Source organism: Serinus canaria, chromosome 1 (genome assembly GCF_022539315.1).
Source record: "Serinus canaria isolate serCan28SL12 chromosome 1, serCan2020, whole genome shotgun sequence".
NCBI classification, from domain to species: Eukaryota; Metazoa; Chordata; class Aves; order Passeriformes; family Fringillidae; genus Serinus; species Serinus canaria.
Genome location: NC_066313.1, coordinates 9,491,612 through 9,513,827, shown reverse-complemented (window position 1 = coordinate 9,513,827; position 22,216 = coordinate 9,491,612). Strand labels below are relative to the sequence as shown.

Sequence of the window (22,216 nt, the reverse complement as noted above, 5' to 3'; positions counted from 1 at the left end):
AGTTGTTTGCATACACTCACACTTCTGAGATATGTTCTCAGATGAAGATGTTTGTATCTACATAGTCAGATCCAGATCACTTGTGCAAGACACCCGAGACAAGGGATGGAGTTCCTCTTGATTGACAATAACAGGACAGATCTTTGGTCTTAACATAAACATAACATCCTATAGCATCAATATAGGCCATTATTTCAAACTTTTGTTCTGCTCTTATTCTAGTGCTAACACACAGGTTTCCATTTATATGTTATTCTTACTAGTTTTGACTTTTTTTTCCCCCCGATAAAAATCTGTACAACAACCTATTAGGAAGGGTATCTACTATTCTCTCCATAGTAACTCTAATTTTAGCTCAGTGGAAACCATGTGAAACATTATCTTCTGTAATTTTGTGCTACATACACAGCTAGAAATGTAGGGAAACTATGACTATAAGACATTCAGGTTACCTTGACCATGAATTTGCTTTTTCTTCTCTCTTCACACCTCTATGTTCACAGGGCTGGTTCACACACTTTACTTCTGACTGCTAAGTAACATTTTTTTGCCTTTTCTTTTACACACATCCTGCTTTGTAACCATCCTGTCAGGTCTTTCTGCAGCTTACCCATACACAGCTGTTACAACTTTTCAGACTGGTGAAGTTGTACTTTGTTTATGAATATCATTATTTATCACCATTTGCTCTTATTTTTATAAATTTTGTCAGCAGTGAGTGCTTTATCAAGATGTAATTGCTGATGCCTTGATTCTGAGCTCCATGTGTAAAAGGCTTGGAGGAGGTGAATGTGGAGCATGAGCCCTATGGCTCAGAGTTCCTAGTAAGGTGTTAACCCTGAGATTCGTGGAGCTTGCAGCCACTTTCACTGAACCCATCTAGCACTTGAACAACTCTGCCATGTGTCTTTTTTATTCCACAATCTGTTCTCCCTTCCTTTGCTGTAACTCTGCTATACTCAGAGGTTCCATGCTGCAGAATGCTTTAACGGAGGATGTTTTCCACTTCACATGGAAAACTCTCCCAGACCTTTGAAGCATTCTCCAGAAGGATGACGCACTAAGTGCATTATTCCCAAGTGTTTGTAGATGAGCTGCCTCAAGGCTATGGTTTAGCATTTATTATTACTGGATCTGTATTCAGAGTCTAAGATGAGAGCTCTATGCTGTTTGGGGAGAGGCAGATGGTAGAAATTTAATGAGTTGTTACTGGTTCAGCACTAATGTTGTGTAAATGTTATCTATGTCTTGCTTCATGATTCTGTGACCTCATACCAAATGTACTCCTACTATGGAGCCACTACTGGAATTTGCCTCAAAAATCTCAACATATTGATTAAAATAATAATATCAAGTGAGATCAGTTCCAACAGGGAGGATTTGTGGCTGTTAGGAGGAAGGTAGGAGTTAGAATCTCATAGTCACTGGGGTGAGGCACACTGGTGCAATTGTGCTAATTTTGAAACTTTTATTGATATGTAAAATTTTATATCTTCTAAAATATATTAAGATGAAGAGATTTAAACCTTATTTTTCCCTAAGTATGTAAACCAATGAACAGACAAAAGGTGTCTTAACTTGCCTCTTCCTTGTTCCCTGACAGTAATACCCAGTTATCCCTTCTCATGTCAGAAGGAGTTGTATAGCCAGAGAGTTCCTCCAGATGGGGGATCTAATCTAGGTTAAAAAAAATTCTCTGTGGTGGGTAAGTGCATGTGTGTGTTTAGCCAAATATAAAAGTTTGTCCAAATCCATTTTAAACTGGATTACTCCCCAGGTCACTTCTGAATAGGTCACACAAGTGCTTGCAGTGGTCCAGTACAAGGGAGGATGTGGAGCTGAGAAACTGGAGAACGCTGGACAGAAGTCAATCAGGACTGGGGTGAATGAGAGCTGCATTTGGCAGTAAATTTAACATGGGGCTTGATAAAACACTGTTCTTAAGCAGGAATGTACAAAAAGGCTCTCAGAGAGGAGTCTCTTAGCATAAAAAAGTGCCCAGTGTGGCCTGAGGGACAGAGACACAAATGATGCTGTAAGGCTAAATGAGACTTAGGTTATTAAAAGAAGATAAAGTAATAATAAGTATTTTATGGAAGAACTATATTACAGTGAGGAGGGAAGAATGACATTCTGAAATGCACTGCAAATTATTTCTATATCTAATCAAAGGTTTAGTGCTGGTTCATCACCATTTTCCACCTGCTGCTTATTCACAGCTTACCATTTGTTGAGTCCTATAAATGTCATGAATTCATCAGCTTCCCTGTTAAGCCTTTCAAATGCCAGAGAATGGCAGCAGGTATTACTGTGGGGCCCTTTCTTCTCTCCTTCCCAGTCATCTTTGCATTTTCAGTCATTTCTTTGAATTTTCTTCTGCTTCCCAGTGCTTTTGCTGTTAACCATACCTCTAATGACTGTACTGTGGAAGTGCTGGGCAGCCTTGTCTCTTACCCAGCCTGTTGGCAAACAGGGAGTATTCTGGAAACTGCCAACACTCAAGTCTCAGCCTCTCCACTGAGGATGAAATCAAATCTGGGTTAGCAGGAGTTTATGGATTTAATTGCTTAGACACCAAAATAAGATGTCCCAATGTCAAGTGAAATGCAACAGATTAATTATACCAGAGTTTTTCTTCAGACTGATGTTGATAGTGGTTGCAGGAATGTGCTCTGCCAAAAAGTTGTTGGTGTTGATATGTAATAAACTTCCTTTTAATATTAACCTTAAGTTTCTTTGTTTATGTTGTGGCAATACCTACAGGTCTACAATACCTACAAGAATCATAACCTCTTGTTTACTGCTCAAGCACAGAGCACTAATAAAAAATTCTCTCTAGTCTTTACTGTTATTATATTCCTCACTTCTTTTGAATCTTATAATAATTATTAACTTCAAAACATTCATACTTGTTGTTTTACAGGTGCTTAGATAGTGGGATACAGGTTTAGATAGTGGGATAAATACAGATAATGCTTCAGAAAACATTAAAAAGATCAAACAGTATTTTGCATAAAATATTGTATTCTACAACATGTGCTACAATATAATTTGTGGTATTATTTGGCATTGTTTATATTTATATAATTTTAAAAAAAGTTAGAAAAAGGAGGGACTGTTTAGATGATAGCACTGGAGAGAGCCTAATGAGGAGCTAAAGAAAGCAGTTGATTTTAAGGGAGATGTGGAATAAGAAAAAGTGTGTGGGGGATAGATATATTGAGCTCTTTTTCTCTTAAGCTCTCAGGAGCAGCATTCTAAAGGATAAATTGCAGGTAGTCATCGGAGAATGAAAGTTCTATTTCTGTGAAAAATCATTTAGAACCCATCTGTTTATATTTCACAGGAGTGGTGAGTGCAAGATGTAGAAGTGATTGAAGATTGTGTGACTTGTAAAGGGCAAAAGTGTGAATGAGAGTGTCTGTTTTACTTCTCTTGGGAAGAGGGTTGCATTTTACAACCCTAAGCCTAAAACTGCTTAATTTCCTGCTAGAAAAATAATTAGAATTAACACACATGCAATGCTCACTCTAGAGGCAAGATTTTTAAAGCAGCTTAGGAGAGGGAAACAGGGGGAACTTTGTTAAAAATTGAAGTGGAGTACTAAGGCCTTTGAGCTCTTAAAAGCATCTGGTTTTAAATGCAGAGGGCTGAAGGAGTGTAGTTTTCCTGGTAGGCCTCCTGTGAAAGAAGGGGAATGGGAAAACAAAAAGGTGCTCTGTAATCCACTGTATAGAGACTGCCTTAGGCCTAGCAAAGGAGCAGGGGAAGGAACCAGAATGGACCTAAAACTGCTATTTCATACTTGGCCCATTTCTCACCACACTAGGTGGGTATGGAATGTTCTTGTAGGCATTAAATCCCTTCTCTTTTATTATAGCACGTGGCTACAGAGACTCATCTACTGAAAGAAGCAAAGAAAAAAACCCAAACACAGATAATACTGACATTTATCTAAGTTCACTGCATCATCTTATGTCCTGATGGTTTTGTAGGCTCATTTTCATCTACTTTTGTGGGGATATTTTTTAATAGTCTCTTAAAAACACTTCATAAGCCAAAACCAACAGAATTATCTCAGAATTGCTTATAGTTAGATATAAATGTTCCTCTGATTTCCCATAAAACTGTCTGCTGTATTATTTTCTTATTTAATAATTGTTGCTTAAATGCTTTAACAGAAATATGCTTTAAAACTGACCCTTGTAATAAGGACAGATGAAGTAGGATGACATTGCAAAAACCTGTCTGCACCAACAATGTTCCAGTTCATTGCCTGCAATGAAAGGGTGATTCTGGCTGTAATATCAGTGCTGCCTATCTTGGATAAGTGCTAATTAAGGAGTAAAAATATTTCCTATGTGAAAAAATAACTTTTAAAAAAGTTGTTTGTGGTTTAAATGTCATGGGAACTTTAATGTCAAGACCTTAGAAGGGTTTATGGACAAGTCAAGAGCATTGCTAAGAGAACAGATGTTGGAAACAGATGCCATATCCTTGCGTGTTTAGCAACACCTCTTTCAGGGCCTTGGTTCTCTGCAGCTCTGTATCATAAATAATGTGTTGACTCACTCTTAATCCTTCTGCTGTTGTACTGAAAGCCAGGCTATGTTTGGATCCAGTAAAGTGCATTATTGTATCCAAGGGCTGAGCTGGTTTAAGTGGAGACACTGAATACCCACTGAGAATTTCTATAATTTCCATCCTTTCTTGGAAGGGGCAGAGAAGGTGGATTTTCAATTTTTGTTTCTGTGCTCAGTCTAATCTCAATCTATTCAGTCATTGTGGTTTAATATGAAAAGTAGTTTTCTTGATGGGTTTTTAGTGCAGCTGAGTGGGTGACATTCCCAGGAAATCTGCAGGAGTTTCAATAGTGATGCTGATTTTTAGCTTTTAATTTAATTTTAATGAAAAAATTTAAAGAAATGCAGATTGTTTATAAGCAAAACTCAGCTGAATCTTAATTCAACTATAGAATGAACATAAACTCTTTTGAGGATTAACTTGTGGAATATTCAACTCAAGGCAACAAAGAAGTTGACTTTCTTAAGGGTGAGACTTTTCTGTCTTTCCCCTTTTTCTTGTTGGTTCGTATGGATTCACACAGATCTTAAATATATAGCATAAATTTGTTGATTTAACTTAGAAGAAGTTTCAAAAGTTATTTAAACTGAATAGATATTATTGTCTAGACTTAAGAACTTTTTATTTTGGTTTATCTTCATGCCTCATAGACTGAGAACAGCTACAGCAAGCCTCTTAAACTGAATTGTTAAATACATTCTTTCAGTTATTGAGGTAGTACAGAAAAAGAACCATATTAGTCCTGGTAGAAAAAATTAAGTAATTTGCATCTTAACAATTATGCTATTCCTGATTTTGCCTAGAGGAATAAACATTAAAACATAAAAGCAGCTCTAAACTAGGGATTTTTTTCACTGACATGCATGATCAAGTGGAAGGTGTCCCTGCCCATGGTAATTGAATTGGAACTAGGTGATCTTTATAAGGTCCCTTCCAACTCAAGCTGTTCTATAATTGCACAAAACAACCCACATTTGATATTATGGATCCACAATGCTAAATACCCAGAAACTCCATAGGAAAAAACAATTGTTCTCTGTACATCTAAATACACTTAGTTTGGAATTCACTTTTTCAGCCAGTACATTTTGAAGACTGTTTAGCCTAAAGGGACTCATCTGCAGTAGAAAATGACAAACATGTGCATTAGATGATGATTGGGAATGCATGATGGAGAAGGGAAGCCAAGGCATGCAGTGCAAGTCCATTCCTGTGAAACTCTCAGTGAAGTCCATCAGAAGCCTCCTAGAGTAATCAACAGATTGTGCATGTGTTACATCCCAAATGAAGGTAGGAAAGCCAATCAGCAGAAAGATAAAGACCCTTCCCAGAGCTCTCATCTCCCTGTGCCCCTGTTTGCATGGAAATACTGCTAACAGCAGACATCACGTGGCCCTAATGAGAGCAGGTGTGTTCCCTCATGGATCCCAGCCAGTTGTGGGTGGTAATGAAACCAATCTGCAAATGAGATTTTAAAGGGTGCAATATTTCATCACTGGCAATACTGTCAATGTGCAGAAGGCCCTTCCCTCTCTTCAGAGAGGAATGTGATTAGTTGCAGATGAAGAGGGATGACAGCATGGAGTTCAAAGCACACCCTCCATAGTGTCAACAGGCCTTAATGATAACATAGTGCCACTTCCCTGAAGGAGTTTCATGTCTTATTCAATGTAAATGGCAAAAATGTGGCATTTTAGAACCAATGATGTGTTTTTCTATTGATGCTGTCATAGCACCCAGCTGCTGAAAGAGGGGCTGTTTGTCAGATCCCATTTTCCTCAGTGATTCATCAAAAAGGGGCAGTTCATGCATGCAGTATCAGAATGGGAATAAATAACTTGCAGCAATGCATTGGACAGTGTGGTGCTTTATTCACCTCCTGCCTGCTTTGATGCTATCTGATGTGTCAGAGATTTTGGGTAGGTTCACCCAGGTATGTGTTTGGTATTTTTCAAGCTGCATGGCTACTATATGAAGCAGGACTTAGAAACTAGGGGTGTTATGGATGAGAAAAGCAGAACTATGCATTTGCGTTCTTTCTACTATGTAAGTTTTACTCTCCTTGAAAGTGCCATTAATCCAATCTTTTCTCTCTTTCTTAAATTCCATAGTTTTGTCCAATTACAGTCATTCTAAGAAGGGATAAAAATTGGTTTAATAAAACTCAAAACTGATTAAAATCTAATTTTCTCACATAGCACTTGCCATCACCTATAGCATGCAAATGTATGACCTGACTTTATTTAGTGGTAATAAAATAAATGTTTCTGTTTCAGAGGAATACAGACACTAACAAACCATGAGTTCTTAAGAACTTGTGGGCATTCCTGGCTGACACAATGTGACCTGGATGTAAATTAAGATATTGGATGTCTTTCATTGCTAACATGGGAGAGTGGTGTGTGGCTTTAAGTCTTAAAATATCTGAGGATTAATTTTAATTATTATGGGATTTTGACAATTTGGGATTTGATGTGAAATTGTTAGAAAAGGTGGGAGGGGCAAGGCATGCGTAATGAAAGCCAAGTTAAAAGCTTGACACGTAAGAAGTTTCTTTTTTGGAAAGTAGGTGTTGATCAGTGTTGAGGAAGCTGGGCTGATTTTCTAAAGGGAAACACTACAAAATTTTCACACACTCTGACTTTGGGTGCCTGAATTAATACAGTAATGCCCAGAGACTAAACAGAGTGGTTTGGGTTGGAAGGGACTTTTCACATCACCTACTCCCAACAAAAAATCCTCTTAAATGTCTGCCTAAAGAAAGGAGAACAAATATTGTAGTTTACATGCAAATTGTATACCCCAGCTTGTGTGAAGTTTTGAGTAAGAGAAAGTTTCAATCTGTACTCACTACTTGGGATGTAGTTTAATTTTCTTTTAGAATCTGCTTTTATTCCCTGAGTTCAAGGGATTCTGATAAGTTCTTCCATGTGCAATGTTTTCTCTTGGGTCTCCTGGAATGAAAGGCAGAAATAAATCTCTCTTCTTTTGAATCTCTCTTTTTCCATAGTAGCTAATCCTCACAGAAGTTGTTCTAGGGAACAGCCTTTATGTGGCCTTAAAGGATTAAAAGCTATAAAGCGTGGTTTAATAGTAATTTAATTGGCATAATGCTAATAGTATGCAGTCAACATTTTTGATTGTTTTGTTGCTTTATATTCTAGTCTTTCAGCCCACCTGACTGAAAGACCAGTTGGATGACAGAATTCTCCCCAATGTCCAACTATTTTCTTCAGCCAAATCATAGGAGAAATGCAAAACAAAATCTGTTCAGGATAGTCAGGATAGGCACAGTAGTTGAACTATTCCTGTGACAAAGATGACAGTATCCAGCAGGTTTCTTTCTCTCTCTAGAGATGTAATAATTAGCATAATATGAGTACAACCAATGTAAGACCATTATTAATTAGTTTTAAAAACAATTATACACAGGTAAGTGTGTAATCATAATTTCCGTGCGTATTACATTTGTATGTACCAACACATGTAGATCCCCACACACAGAGCTTACACTACTCATAAAGTGTCACAGCAGGGTGAGTAATTTTTCATTGGTTAAGTAATTTTTCATTGGTGGATGTAAGGTCAGATCAGGATTTTTTCCCTTCTTCTCCACCTGAGAGCTCATTTACACATCAGTTAGAGGAATGAAGGAAACTGTGATATTCTTTTCAGTGTGGATTTAGCAACTGCTTTCATTAAAAACTTGCTGGTAGTTTTCTGTCATGTTCTGATCAAAATCCCCAGCAGTGTTCTGCTCTGGTGCCTCCTTCTAACATGAGTAGTGGGCTAGAAAGTGTCACTAGATTTAAGATAATGATTTATCAGTTCATGAACAGAATTAGTGGATGTTTCTGTGAGCATGAGAAACCAAAATCCACTGTACTCTTAAATTTTTGATCTCATTAGGCCTCTTTAGCATTGCCTTCAGGAGAAAAATGGTCAAAGTAAAGACAGCAGAGTTTATCCAGGGGAGAGAGAAACAGATAATACTGAGGAAGTTTGGGGCTGCTGGGTAGGTGATGGCAGGCTGCAGAGAAAGTGGCTTTCTGGTTAGAGAGTGGCAGGTATATACTGAAAGTGAAACATGGGATCCTCTGTCTTCCTAACTACAACTCGAGCTTGTATGTGCTATGTAGTCCATCAACATAAATCCCTGAGAATTTCTGTGTAAGACTCCTTCTCCCAGAGTAAATCTTCCAATATTCCCATTCAAGGGGCATCAAGGGCAGAAATTCTATGAAATGAATGTATAGGGAGGAATTGATCTTCAGAAATGTGAAATGAATACTCTTGGCAGGTATTTATGATGTAGTTGCACAGCAGTAGCATGTTTGAAACAGCTGAAAAGTGCAAGTTAGAACTCTTTTTAGAAGGTGATGAAATTTATGGATTTCTCAGTTCCACAAAGAATTATGGCCATGTAAAATACTATTGAAGCATCTTATATGATTGAATGGTTAATAGATTACACCAGTAAAAGAGTTATCTGGACTGGGGAAGCCTGGCAATTGCAAGTCTACTTCAGCACTGTAGCCTGTGGTCTTTGAACGAGCCTGGATTTATAAAGGACTGTCTGTGTCGTGAAGGTTTCAGAGGCTTTGAGCTGTTTATTTAGGGTTTGAGAAAAAAAAACTAGAACACAGCACATGATGGTAATAATAATAACAACAACAATAATAATAATGTATTTTGAATTGGATATTTGCGTCCATATCACACAGTCATTCTGTGCGTGAAAATGCAAACCCAGCATAATTTGATAATGCTTCATTTGCTAATGGAGCAATGTAAACCAACTGAAATACAGTCACACAATCGACAAGCAGTGCCTTTACAGCTCATTTATCAGACATGTTAGGCTTATGAATGCAGTTTTACATTGTTTATTAGTTGCATTAGTTACACCATTTCATGGCTTACCTCCCATGATCTCAATTGACACAACACAGGTATCTGATGATTTGAGGATGATGTAACAGTCAGTATTTTTCTCTTTTCTCCAGAGTAAGCTTGGATCTTCTCCTGCAAAAAGATATCTGGGTTATTGTCCAGTCCTGGCCCTGAACTCTGTTTTAAAGGCTCACGTGAGCCAGAAAAAAATGCTCATGCTTTTTGCCTAACTCAGGTAAATTGCTAGTGCATGCTTTTGTATACTGGCAGTGAAAAGGACCATGCACTTCCCTTGTGGGACCCAATTGTTGAGAACATTACATGCTACTATGAATTTTTCCTTCATAGTTTTTCTAGCTTCACTGATAATTACTGATAGGGTTTATTATTGGAGGGTTTGGCCTTTTCATGGGGAGTTAGAAGCAATCGTGCAAAAAGTCTATGCAAATTTCAAAAGGAAGCAATTCAATAGTAGTATTGTTTGTGGTGTGTGGTAGTTTGTTTACAGAAGAAAAAAAAATACAGTATCTTCAGAATAATGAAGTACTCACTTATTTCTGAAAACAGTCTCATGTGCACCTACCTTCGTGAAGAAAAGAGGAGACTGAGAGGAGGCTTCACCACAGTGCAGTCTTCTCAAGAGGAGGGGAGCAGCAGAGGCAGGCTCCTCTTCTCTGCAGTGACCATTGAAAGGACCTGAGGGAACAGCTTGAGGCTGTGTCAGGGGGGGTTTACATTGGATATCAGGAAAAGATTCTTCCCCCAGAGGGTGGTTGGGCACTGGAACAGTGTCCCCAGGGCAGTGGTCACAGCACCAGAGCCTGCCAGAGTTCAAGAAGTGCTTGGACAATGCTCCCAGGCACAGCGGAATTGATGGGACTGTCCTGTGCAGGGCTAGGAATTAGACTTTGGTCCTTGTGTGCTCTTTCCAACTCAAGCTATTCTGTGATTCATATAATAGTTTGCTCATTTGGCTTTTGTGGCAGATTTTTTTAATGGATTCCAAGTACACATGACAACAAAACTCATAGTCAGCTCCTATAGTTCTTCTCTTGAGGTTTAAATATTTTTCAAATCCTTTTGAAAACAAATTCTAGTTAGTTATTATTAAAGATTTTCAATAATTTATTTTAATGCACAAGATCCTTCATATTAAGGTATACCTGTAACTCTTTACAGAATTGAAATAATTTTAGACTTTGAGTAGTTAAGGTGATCCTTTCTAGCGTACCTGCAATGGAAAGAAAGAGGATTTGGAAAGGTGGAATGAAAATGTTACTTCTACATCATTCTGCTTATAACTTTGATGGGTATGCCTGGTATTTTGTATTGTTCCATTTGTAGAACAAACCACTCACCTAAGCAGCCCTCCATAAGTATGTGTGCCTAGCTGTAACTGGGAAATACTGGTAATGTTGTAGGTAGGTAACTACTCAGATTTACAGTGAATATCCTTTTAATCCTTGTCCTAATGCCCTTTATTTCTGTTATACATGTTCCCTTCATCACAATTGTTTTAAAGGCATCCAGAGGTTTTTCTCTGTCTACAAGGGAATGAGGAACCTGCACAAAAACCTGTAAATGCAACTCCCCATTAAAAATCAAACCCCCATGAATATTATATGAGTGAGAATTAACCATTCCCACTAGTCAGAAAATATAGTAAAAAACAGTTGAGGTCTCAAGCAGATGATTTTCATCACTTATTAAACCTCCAGCTTTAAGTAGAAAAAGTGTAACAGTGAAGTTATATTGCAGTGTAACACCCTATGCTCTGTCTTTTATAATGCCATTTATTTTTTAAAAAAATCTATAATCAGTTAATGAAGGTCGTTTATTCCTACTGAAATTCTGATTTTGAACAGTATGCAGTCCCTATGTACATTAATTTCCACTGACATTTGTCTCTCCCCCTTTGCCTCCATGCATCTGTGCTAAGGGAGCTAAAGTTTATTAGTCACAAGAGGAGATGATCTTAAATACCTCTTGCTTTGAATTTAAATGGGGCCAGTCTAGCTACTTTGAAATTAAAATTAAATTCAAAATTAGCACCCTTGATTATGAAAGAGAGTGTGAGAGAGCAGTCAAGTGTGATTTTTCTGAAAAAATTATCCTTCTGTGATACTGCCACAGACAGTATTTGGTAGTTACTGACACTAGGCTAGATTGTGACAGACCTTTTATATACATGGACATATGTGAAAAAAAGATCTACTTCATATCAGGCCTCATCATAGGCTGCCTGAAATTCACAGTGCTTAACTTCATAGGAATGCACTAGCAGATTCTCCATTGATATCTGAGAAGCAGATTTTACACGTGGTCTTTAAATGTATAAGGCACCAAGAAGGAGAGCTACAAATTTGAATGTAAGAGGGTCCTTTTATTGCTTCAAAAATCCCAAAAGTGCCACATGACATAAAAGTGCAGGATAGTTATAAATTTATGCTGCTAATTCCGTTTCCTCCAAACATTTTTGATAGGTGAACGTGACAGCAGCAGGCTCTATGCCATGCTGTCAGTCTTCCCACATGGCCAGCACTGACTTCATATTGTGTGCTGTAGTGGAGTTTGCAGCAATCTGCCCGTGTGTCTGTGCTGATCAGAGGCAACTGTGAGCAGGAACATGCATCTGCTATCAGTAATTATGGCACTGTAGCCTCAGTGGCAGCATTGAAAGCGTTAGAGAATTATTGAGGTATTTTTGGGAGATAACTGTTGTGGCTGCCATTAGTTCAGTGTAATTGAATGCCGTGTTGTTAGGGCATGGTCGTGGGGAGGAACATGTGCACTTCCTGAGATGAGAAGTGAATGCTGGAATTTTACAGCATTTTGTATTTTCTGCCTAAAATGTAACTTCAAGTGCCTGGATGTCACTTATGTCATTATTTCGAAGTCCCTGAGAAACACTTTGTAGTGGTTTAATAGCTGCTCTTCTTTTAGTAATTCCTGAATTCATAAATGGTTGTGTGCACAGAGTTTGCCCTGGCTTATTTCTTGGATAACTGAATTCAAGGTGAAAAACATAGAAGTTTGATTATTTTGATTCTTAACTGAAATATTTTAAAGCATTCTCAAAAGACTGTTTAAAACTTTCTTGGAAGAAGTGTGCTGTGCCTTGGTGCAGAACACTATATTTATTTTATCTGAACTGGTGCAATTAGATGGAAGTTTTGGTAAGGCAAAATTCCCTTCCAAAGCTTTACTACCTCTCCTAAGTACAGTATCATAAAATTAGAGAAGTGTTTCACTTAAAACCTTTCTAAAATGTTTTAATTAGCAGTTTAATGGTCAATGCAAAGGCGAATGGGACCGTGTTTGTCCATTAAATTAAAGGAAATTAAATTAAATAACGTGTTTTGGTTTTGTAGAGTGTGCTCTTGTTGTGACAAGCATGAATATGTTTCTGAGAGGGTTGATTAGCCTTTTGGCCTCTCTGCTTAATATTTTTGTCATTCTTCTATGGAAGTTCACGTGTGCCTCCCATCAGGATTATTGGAATTTGGAACCTTATCTATAATTGTCTAACGATAGGGGTGACATGATGTCTCTTCGCTGCATTAACTTTATCGTTCTGTGTAAAACATTAACGCAGCAAAAATCTGATCTTGTAAATGAGACCCATGTCTTCATCTTGATCAGAGAAATGAAATTTGTAATTCAAATTAGAGAAGTTAATGAACTTAATGCACAGGCTAGGAAAAGTGTTGTAATGTGCCAATTTGGTGTGCCTATGGATGCTTCCAAACATTCCCATTAAGGTATTGATTGTGTCCATTTAGCAAAGTGAAGGGGACACTGAACTCCCTAATGGTTTACACATTATTAGTAGTGTCTAGACCCCCAAACAAAGAAAACCCATTGATAAGCCTTAAATTTCCTTAAAAATTAAATTTAACAATGTAGTTATTAGTGCCAGTATGCTTCTTTTGAAGACCAAAAGCTGTTGTAGGCAGAATATACAGCTTTTTGTGTTTATTGATATCTATGAAGAATTTAGTGTTCCCAAGTTGAAATAATGGTGGAGGGTCTTGGCACTACAGGTAACAACTAAGGTCCCCCATCACATAATTGACTGATGCAGTTTTATAGTGACATTTTATCTGGACACATAATGTTGTGATCATGGTTGTAGTTTGGAAATTTAAATTTTGCTCCTTTTACTTTCAGAAAAAATTATTTCTGCATCGATAACCAACAACTGATTTTATTTTCCATCAGTAGTTTAGCAGAGGATGTTAAGGCACATGATCAGATGATGTTGCACAAAGCTTTATTAGTAGAGTTTGGAGTTGATGGCATCTGAAAACTTTTAAGTTGTCTTGGGAAAAAGAAACAAACAAATTTCCCCCCCCCCCCGGAGAAAAAAAAAAAATCCAATGAACTGAGGACAAAATGAAGACCTTTTCCTAGTGGTTGCCTGTGAAAAGTAATAAAGCAAATCCTTGGGCAAGTGTCCTCTGCAGTGCACTAGGAGGTTTCCCCAGGGACTTTTTTGGTGAAGATCCCTTTGCCTTGACTTGCAGGCTAAAAGCCAAGAGGCATAGGGTGGTCCAGGCATGTGTACCAGTCTGGGTCACAGAACCCACTGGGACAGTGGTCAGAACCTGCCAGTGCACAGCTGTGAGTAAAAGAACATTTGGGTTAGTAGGAGAAGCACTGCCTCAGTATCCTCAGGGTGTGTGCTGATGAAAAGTCACAAGGTTACAAGGGACAGTCAAATTACAAAGTTAGAAATGGAGGGCCTTGGAAATGTGAAGGCAGAGGACAGTGCTTTGTGCAGGAGATTTGATACTCTACTAGCCCCAGGTGATTTCTAGATTGTGTGATTGTGTATAGAAGATTTGTTCATGAGCGAAACAATAACAGCTGCTGCCTTAGTTCCTTGTGCCAAGCAGTAAAGTGAAAGTAATAATCTACAACTGCACTTGAAAATTCTTTAATTATTTTGTGGGTTTTGAAGTTAGGTTCTTCATCAGTATTTTCCTCCTCCTGTGTTAAGGCCTTTTGTCTCGAAAGATTCATGTTCCATGAGTTGTGAATAACTGTTTTTCTTGTCTTGAGAGGTTGTACGTGCCAGCTTGTGATAATTTTACTGTTTTACCGGACTGACTTTCTACTGTTTTAGGTTACTGGGTGATGTATAAATGGTTGTGGACTTTGTGTTTAACAAACTGTTCTGATTGCCAGACAGCGTTTTTAGTGTGTACACACATGACAGTTCATTTTAACTAAGGTCAGTTTTTGCACAGTATGCATCTATTTCCTCTAAAGCACGGCTATATATAAATGCAAGCCTACAAGGGATAAGCAGTTACAAGATGCAGTGATTTTGTGTACTGTGGTTAAATGAAAAATAAGGTAATTGAGAAAATAAACCTTGTGTGAACTGAAGTAAATAAGTGAAATTGATGAGGAGTAAGACACTTTAAAACTGAAATAGAGGACGTTGCAAAGACCCCAAAAGCTGCTTCCTATGTTTAAGTTTGAAAAACCTGGAAAGTGTTTGAAAGGTAGCTTGTGCTAAATGGAGACCTTGAGCAGCCACATGCTTGAAGGCAGAACAAGTCAGTGCACTATTGATTGAGTACGGGGGGATAAATGTGTGGCTTCTGCCCTTAATGGAAGCTGATTGTTCAGGGACGTACTGGCAAGGCTGGTCGATTCTTTAGCTGTTGTTTACTGGGGAGGACGATATCAATTTTCCAGAGGGATGATTGGTGGGATGTCAAGGCTGTCACCCTCTTCTTCTCATCACTGACAGACAGTTGAGTGACAATTACAGTGATGGGACATTGTCTGCATTGGCATATACACCAGAGGATAACTGGCAAACAGAAAAAGGCAGCAGCACTTTAAAAAAGATATAATCAGCAGTTGTCAGGACTAGTTACATATATGATGTCTGAATAACAAGGCCAGAGTGTCCTGCCTCAGACACTGACATAAACTGTACTGTGTTTTCCTCAGTTCACACAGAAGTTAGCTCTGGGAAAGTTACTGACTTGATGGAAGTCACTGGCAATCTACTTGAGTATTAAGCATCAAGAGACTGTATTTCTATTCGGTTGTCCCCCAAAATAAGTGAGCTTTTCTGCAGAACATGGAGAGGGGGGCAATGTTCTGAAGTGTGTGCTGACCTCCTTCAGGAGTCCTGTTTTGGTATTCCTTCTGACTACCCTGACAGTTAATCAGATGGGCAACTGTGAATGTGGACTGTGTGTTACATATTTATCCTGCCAGGCCAGAACACACAGACAAAGCTAAACTTTACATCTTGAAACCCCTATTTTACACTGCATAGATCTCTAGTACATGTATATATAAGTGCTTCTTGTGAAATAATATCTTGTAATAGTTACAAATCATTTTGCAATAGACCTGATCATGTGAAATCACAGATAAAACTTAAGATTTCAGCGGTGCATGCTGAGAACTGGTGAATCCAGTTCTGTGTTGCATTAACAGCTGTCACTTCCTCTTGCTTCAGGAAGCTGAGGTGAGAATGGGGCTATCAGGAAAGAAGAGACCCAAGAAATTACTTAAACATTAGATTTACAGCACAGAGCTCATCTGGCTTATCTGCAATCATCTGTATTCTCCTCTTTACTGCCAGAAGATCTAGATTGAGTGGACCTTTTCAAAGAGCGTTTTAGAGGTACTCTCTTCAAACCTCAATTATTGTTTTGACAGGTACACTTACATTTCCTTCAAACTTTTATCTGGAATATATATCCTGCTAAGATTTTTGTCCGGTGTACTTCCCAAGATCTCCTTCAGTAAGCACAGGAGAAGGCAGAGCACTCAGCTCCCTGCATGTCACTAACTCTGAAACAAGGAGAGAAAATGGAGGCAGTGGTTTAGGAATGATCCTATTCCTTCCCACAGGCCTATATCTCTGGTCCTGGGTTAAGAATAAAATGAAGTAGTGGTCAGTAATTCAACGAAGTTGTGTTTCTCTAAAGATAAGTATATGAATACACTAACAGAATGTGAATGATGCCTCTGTCACATAGGATCCCCCCATGTAATCAATGGAAAAAATGGTGCAGAGAGGAAATGACAGATGGAATGCTCTTCAGGCAAAGTGGCAGAGTTACTCCAACCCCATCGCTGAAGTGTTTGCACCTTCCACACCTACTGAAATTTCAGTGCTGGTTACTTGCTCTACCTCGTACAATATATATTTACACAGATGTAGGTAGTGTATGGTATGAAGGACACACATGCCAATTTTCCTCAGTTTAGTCCCCGTTTTCTCTTATTTCTGCTTTTTGACCTCTTTTCACATGGTAGCTAACTTGCTTAGATATATTAGTTCCTTTCTATTTTCTATTCCTTTTTTTTTCCTATACATTTTATATACATGCCTGTTCTTTGTAGTTTTCTGTGTAGTGTATTTGTTTGCTACCTGTATTTTTCTTACCTAGTACTTCAGCATTTTCTGTTGACACTGCTGTTTGTGGAAGTTCAAGTTTCTTTTGTTTTCTTGATTTTTGAATATTTAGTGTTCCTCCCCACCAAGAGAAGGAGCTTAGAAAAATCTTTACAAGCAGAGGTCATGATGTGTGACCTGTTGGTTTCCAGGTACAAAATAATGCATAACAAGGTGCACCTAGAATTGCCTGGTGCAACAAAGGTACAGTATGACATATGAAGCTGGCTGTCACCCAGCTGAATGGCATTAGAGAATTACATCACACACTTATCTTCCCTTTTACTGTTGTGGGGTTTTTTTTTTTCCCTGAACTTATATTTTCCTTGAGTGCTTTTTTATTTTGGCTACACTAAGGCATTTTTCAGGTTGGTGCTGTGAAAGACTATGATGTAGCAATATAGGGACTTATTTTGTATTTTTATTTTAAACAAATGGTTCATCATCCTGCATAAAAATATCAATGCATACAATTAATATGGTAATTTATTTTTGATGGGTCTCATGAAAACACCAAATAAATATGATTATTAATTTTTTTTTTCTAAGCCACCAGCTAATTGATTTTGCTCTGTGCTCATTAAAAATAGATACTTTGCCTTTCAGAGGGCTGTCTGGGAAACCTAAGGCAGGGCACAACTCCTCTGGGACACCATCAACTGACCATTCCATCAGGCAGGGAGAGAGTGGTCATGGTGCTTGTCAGAGCTGAAGTATATTTACTTCATCTCCCAGCAGATAAACATTTGCAAGGCAAATAATAAATTAGCCATTAATCAGGAGAGTGTCTGTGTTTGATGAACCCTGAATAGAGTGGAGATGTCAGGTAAGAGACAGAGTAAACTGACATTGTAGACTGAGCCATGTGGAAATGAGTGCTAGCAGTTCTGAAAGCTTTTGTGCTGCCTTTTCAAGAGGCTTCCAAGGTTAAAGTAAAAAGACAGCAGACATGAGGCTACCAGCAGTTTCTACTTCTCAAAATGGTAGCATTATGCAGTCTTTCACCTCAATTAGATCTGCAGCATTATTGCAGCTAGATGTGATACAGAAAAAAAAAAAAGAGGATTTTACAGACAAGGTACAGAATGCCCTATTATTACCAAATTATTCAAGGCATACATTTGTTCAGACTTAATGATCTCAATACATCTTCAGGTGAAAGTTCAGATTTCTGATTGACAGTGTTTCTTAAATATTAATTTCTGCTACATTAAGTAGTGGGCTTTTTACAGCATTTACAGTGTAAATAAGTGTTTTTCTCAAAACGGTGGGGAAATGCTACTCTGTTATTATCCTGGCAATTTTATTAAAGATTGGGTGTGTGCTTTAATGGCCATACTTGTAAACAGGAAATAATGGCAATTTCATAACTGCCATTTGTGGGTGCTTAATTTGAGCATCATTCTAGAATTACTAAATAGTCTAGGGAAGCTTTAGATGGTCAAACTACTGAAAAACGGGCAGCTGGTGTCTCAAAAGAAATAGTCCTAATGAGTTTTTGTGTAAGCTCGTAAATAATTTGAAAAGTAAGCTATGTAGGGATTCTGTAAGATTTCCCAATCTGAAATGGGGCTTGTAAAGCTTTTCTTCTTAACTGACAGGTAAAATTGCCATCCTTGCAAATTGTATGCCAGTTGCTCAGTCTCTCAGTACAGTCTCCATGTTAGACGTGCTCTTAGCCTCGGGGTGTCACAAAACACTGCTTGAAAAAGAGATCTGCGCCTTTTTTTCCTCAATGCATTTTTTTCCTAAGGTAGATTACATATACACTTGCGAGTTTTTGAAGTAATCAGAACATTCAAGACCTTTCATTTTCATCTTCACTCATTCAGCACGGTATAGCTTCTACAAATGAGTTTGCAGGCTCTCAAAGGAACACATTTAGTTTCTAAGATCATCTGTGTCATTCTTCATCTCAGTGCTTCCCTTGGCTCTTGAAATCCTTTAAATGAGTAATTTTGAATTAACATTCGTTCAGGTTGTTAGCAGGACTTGAGGCAAACACCTTAAGAAAAAAAAGTATGTTATTGTGTGTGACAAGCTGCTTTTTCACATAAGTAATAGATTTCAAAGGAAAAGGTTGCTGGTTACTTGTTTATTGCTTGTTCATTGCAGATGCATATTACCTGGTGTGACTTTGGTTTAAAAGTGCCCCACCCTGCCATTATTCCAGTTTCAGAAAGGAGGGGTTTTTTTCTTGGCAGTCATGTGCATGATTTTATTTTTGAGTTTGAAAAGGAACAAGAATTTTCTACAGGATTGTTGGAGTCTTTTTTATTTATTTGTTTCAAAGAACCCTCTTCCATTATATAACTAGCCAAAGATCATCTCTATCTGTAAAACATTCATATTGCAACCCATTTTATGTGTTAGGAAGCATCATTTTTACTACTGCTGGAAATTGTGCTGCAGGTGAATGTCTCAGCAGGAGAAAGCTTTTCTTCCTACAATTCTAATTCTCTTGAAAATTGAAAATTGAGGCTTTACAAGAATGAAATCTCTGAGCTTTAAAGGTTTCTAATCTATGCATATATAGTAAGGGTAAATTTGAGGGGTTTAGAAACAAGGCAACAGAAATTCAATAAAGATATTTTTCCATCTACATCATCTGGGAGAGATGCTCAAAGGTGCCTTTTGTTCTGTTTTTTTTTTTTTTAAAGTTAACTGTTGTTTAATAATATAGTTGCCTTAAGTTCTTTTGCTGGTTTTTGTAGGTCACAGAAGATCTTTCAGTTTTTTAATCTGCCTCTGTGTAGGAAAGAAAACCCACAGAGAGTGAAAGCAAGAGGAATTTTTCTCAAATCTAGATGCTTTCCCCTATCTCTTGTGATCACAGCAAATCTCAACAGTCATTTATAATATAATAACACACTGTTCATTTTGAGTCAGCACTATGATTCCAGAATTAATGGTGACCCTTCAGATTTCAATTTTCTAAATTTAACAGAGCCTCCAAATGTGAAACCAGCCTTCAATACTTGTTTGAAATACAGGCTACCTGTGAAGTACAAGTATGTTCCTGTAGGAATGGTAGTATTGCTTTGGAGTGAAATGGTGCCTCCAGTGCTTTTAATAAAGCTGGATTGTTATAAAGTTGTTTTTCTTCACAGTGTGTGGTAGCTAATAAATTATTTGGGCAGAAATAGCCAAGGCTGCAGACTGTGTATAAGAAGCTCCTCATCAGATAACTGTCAGAAAATTGATCTTGAGAAGATAAGTTTGAAGGAGAGTGGCCAGAAATGACTCATGACAGAGGTATTTTGGGCTCTCTGGAATTTTGTCTTTGGGAAGGACTTGAGTTTTCCTCTGTTCATCCAGGGAGATCAAACATTACATATTCTAACACAGTGTTATTGCACATTGATATCAAAAGAAGATAATCACATTTACTTTTTTTTTTGTTTTGTTTTGTGTTGTTTTTTTTTTTATTTTAAGCACCAGATTATTTCTCAAAAAACTTTCAAGTAAATTAATTACAAGTTGTACTCATTATGATGCTCTTTTTTTAAAAAAAATATATTGTGTCAGGAGCAGACATTAGTAGACTGAAAAAAAAACCTTTTTTTGCATGTATAGTTTTAAAAGTATTTTGAGATAAACCTTTCCTGGCTTTTTGTTGTTTAATTGTTAGTGGCTTAGACACTGAATGGAATGGCTGTTTCAGGCTTTTTTAATTGAATTTTGAAATCCTTCTTAAATTTACTGCAGCAGCCTTGTGCTTAGCTTTCTACAAACCCCTATACTCAACACAGCAGAGCAGTGTATTCATATGTAGATAACGTGCCAAGTATTCCTGCCTGACTTGGTTAGGTTTTGGAAAACGGCCTTTAGGTTTTCTATTGTTCCTTTGATTAGCCAAGTTTAATAGAGGTTTATGTCAGAGAGATCTGAATGCCCAGCCTTGTCATTTGCAGAAAGATATTTTAATGCTTTGCAGCTCAGAAATTTGTCACTAAATGGCAAAGCAAGATTTTTAAATATATATGTATAAAAGTATCATGAAAACAGTATGTGCATTATGCAGCAAAATAGGATTAACCTTGGTGTATTTGCACTGAGCCTGATGGAGGGAATGTTCTGCTTAGCTGCCCAAAAATACAGGTGTGTCTTGCTCTCAAGCTACTTTGCACTGGTTTTAGTGTCTCAGAATCAATAGCTTGTGTATATCAGGTAACAATAAATGTCAGTTCCTTTATTTATTCAGACCTTTTATAATTCTCAGGCTTTGACTTTGTCTTTGACTCTTCTGCTCTGATTGCCTAATGGTAAAACAGAGATTATAATTTTTCACTCTCTAATCAGTAGAGGACAAGGGTCTATATTACATTGCATCGGGCAGAAAGCATCAATTTTGGGTTTTTTTTGTTTTTTTTTTTTTTAAGCAATTTTGTGGGTAAACAGGACAGAGTTATGATTATGAACAATATCCTTTTTTTAATCTTGGTTTTCCCACAGACATCTTGGTGTGAGATGTGAGGCTGATTGAGCATGTCATAAACTCTGTTCAAGCCAACTATGGCTAGATATCAGTTCTGGAATCTTGGGCTCTGTACCTGCCCTTGCCATCCATGATTTCACTTAGCAATTTTCTTGCCTCTCATCCTTTGTTTGTAAATAAGTGTTCTGGTGAGTTGAAGGTCTGCTAAGTTTGTTATCTTCCTTCCTTCTTATTCATGTTGAAAGTATAGGGGCACAGAATGCAACTGAGGGGAATGTTACATTACCTGAAAAATTAATCTGACAGCACACAAACATTGGGAAAAGGCAGAAATGGAGTCTCTTGTGCTTTCTGAATTGGTCAGTCAAAGTCTATATTCCACTGCCTTTGTTTCTGGTCAGCCTTAGGAGAAGAGAGGCCACTATATGCTTGGCCTGGATGGAAATCATATTTCAGCAAATGAACTTCACTTCCCAGGTTCACTGAGTTTATGAGGAAATCTCCACAGCCAGTACTGCTTACTTCTTTGTTAAAATACTAGCTCATAATATTCAGGTAGTTATTTCTACTTAGCCTTTTCACTGACTAATCTCTAAGCGTCAGTAATGTTTAAAAAGGCAGAGATGGCATGGAACTTTCCAAATTATCTCTGCTGTATTTTTTAAATGATTTTTTTCCCCCTGATGAGCCAGTAACATGGTATAATTATACATATTGCAAAACACGGCTCTGGACAACAAACTCAGTAGCTTTGGATTTCTGATGATTCACCATGATTTTACTTTCCCAGCAGTGAGTTGTTATAAGCCCCAGTAGGGTTAGTGGAAAATACTCATACTGATTGTAAGACTCCTCATACTTTGTCT

At 37.7% G+C, this 22,216-nt stretch overlaps 1 protein-coding gene and 1 long non-coding RNA gene across 5 annotated transcripts in view; one reads left to right on the top strand and one right to left on the bottom strand.

Annotated features, from left to right (window-relative positions):
* The window catches only part of ROBO2 (roundabout guidance receptor 2), a 434,212-nt gene that overhangs the window by 85,638 nt on the left and 326,358 nt on the right, over positions 1-22,216 (top strand). The window lies entirely within an intron of this gene.
* On the bottom strand, positions 2,840-10,327 carry LOC115484829 (uncharacterized). Its single transcript, XR_003945526.2, has 4 exons — positions 10,061-10,327; positions 9,508-9,609; positions 7,436-7,538; positions 2,840-5,829 (listed from the first exon to the last, which is right to left on the bottom strand). It is a non-coding gene; the product is annotated as an uncharacterized LOC115484829 (long non-coding RNA).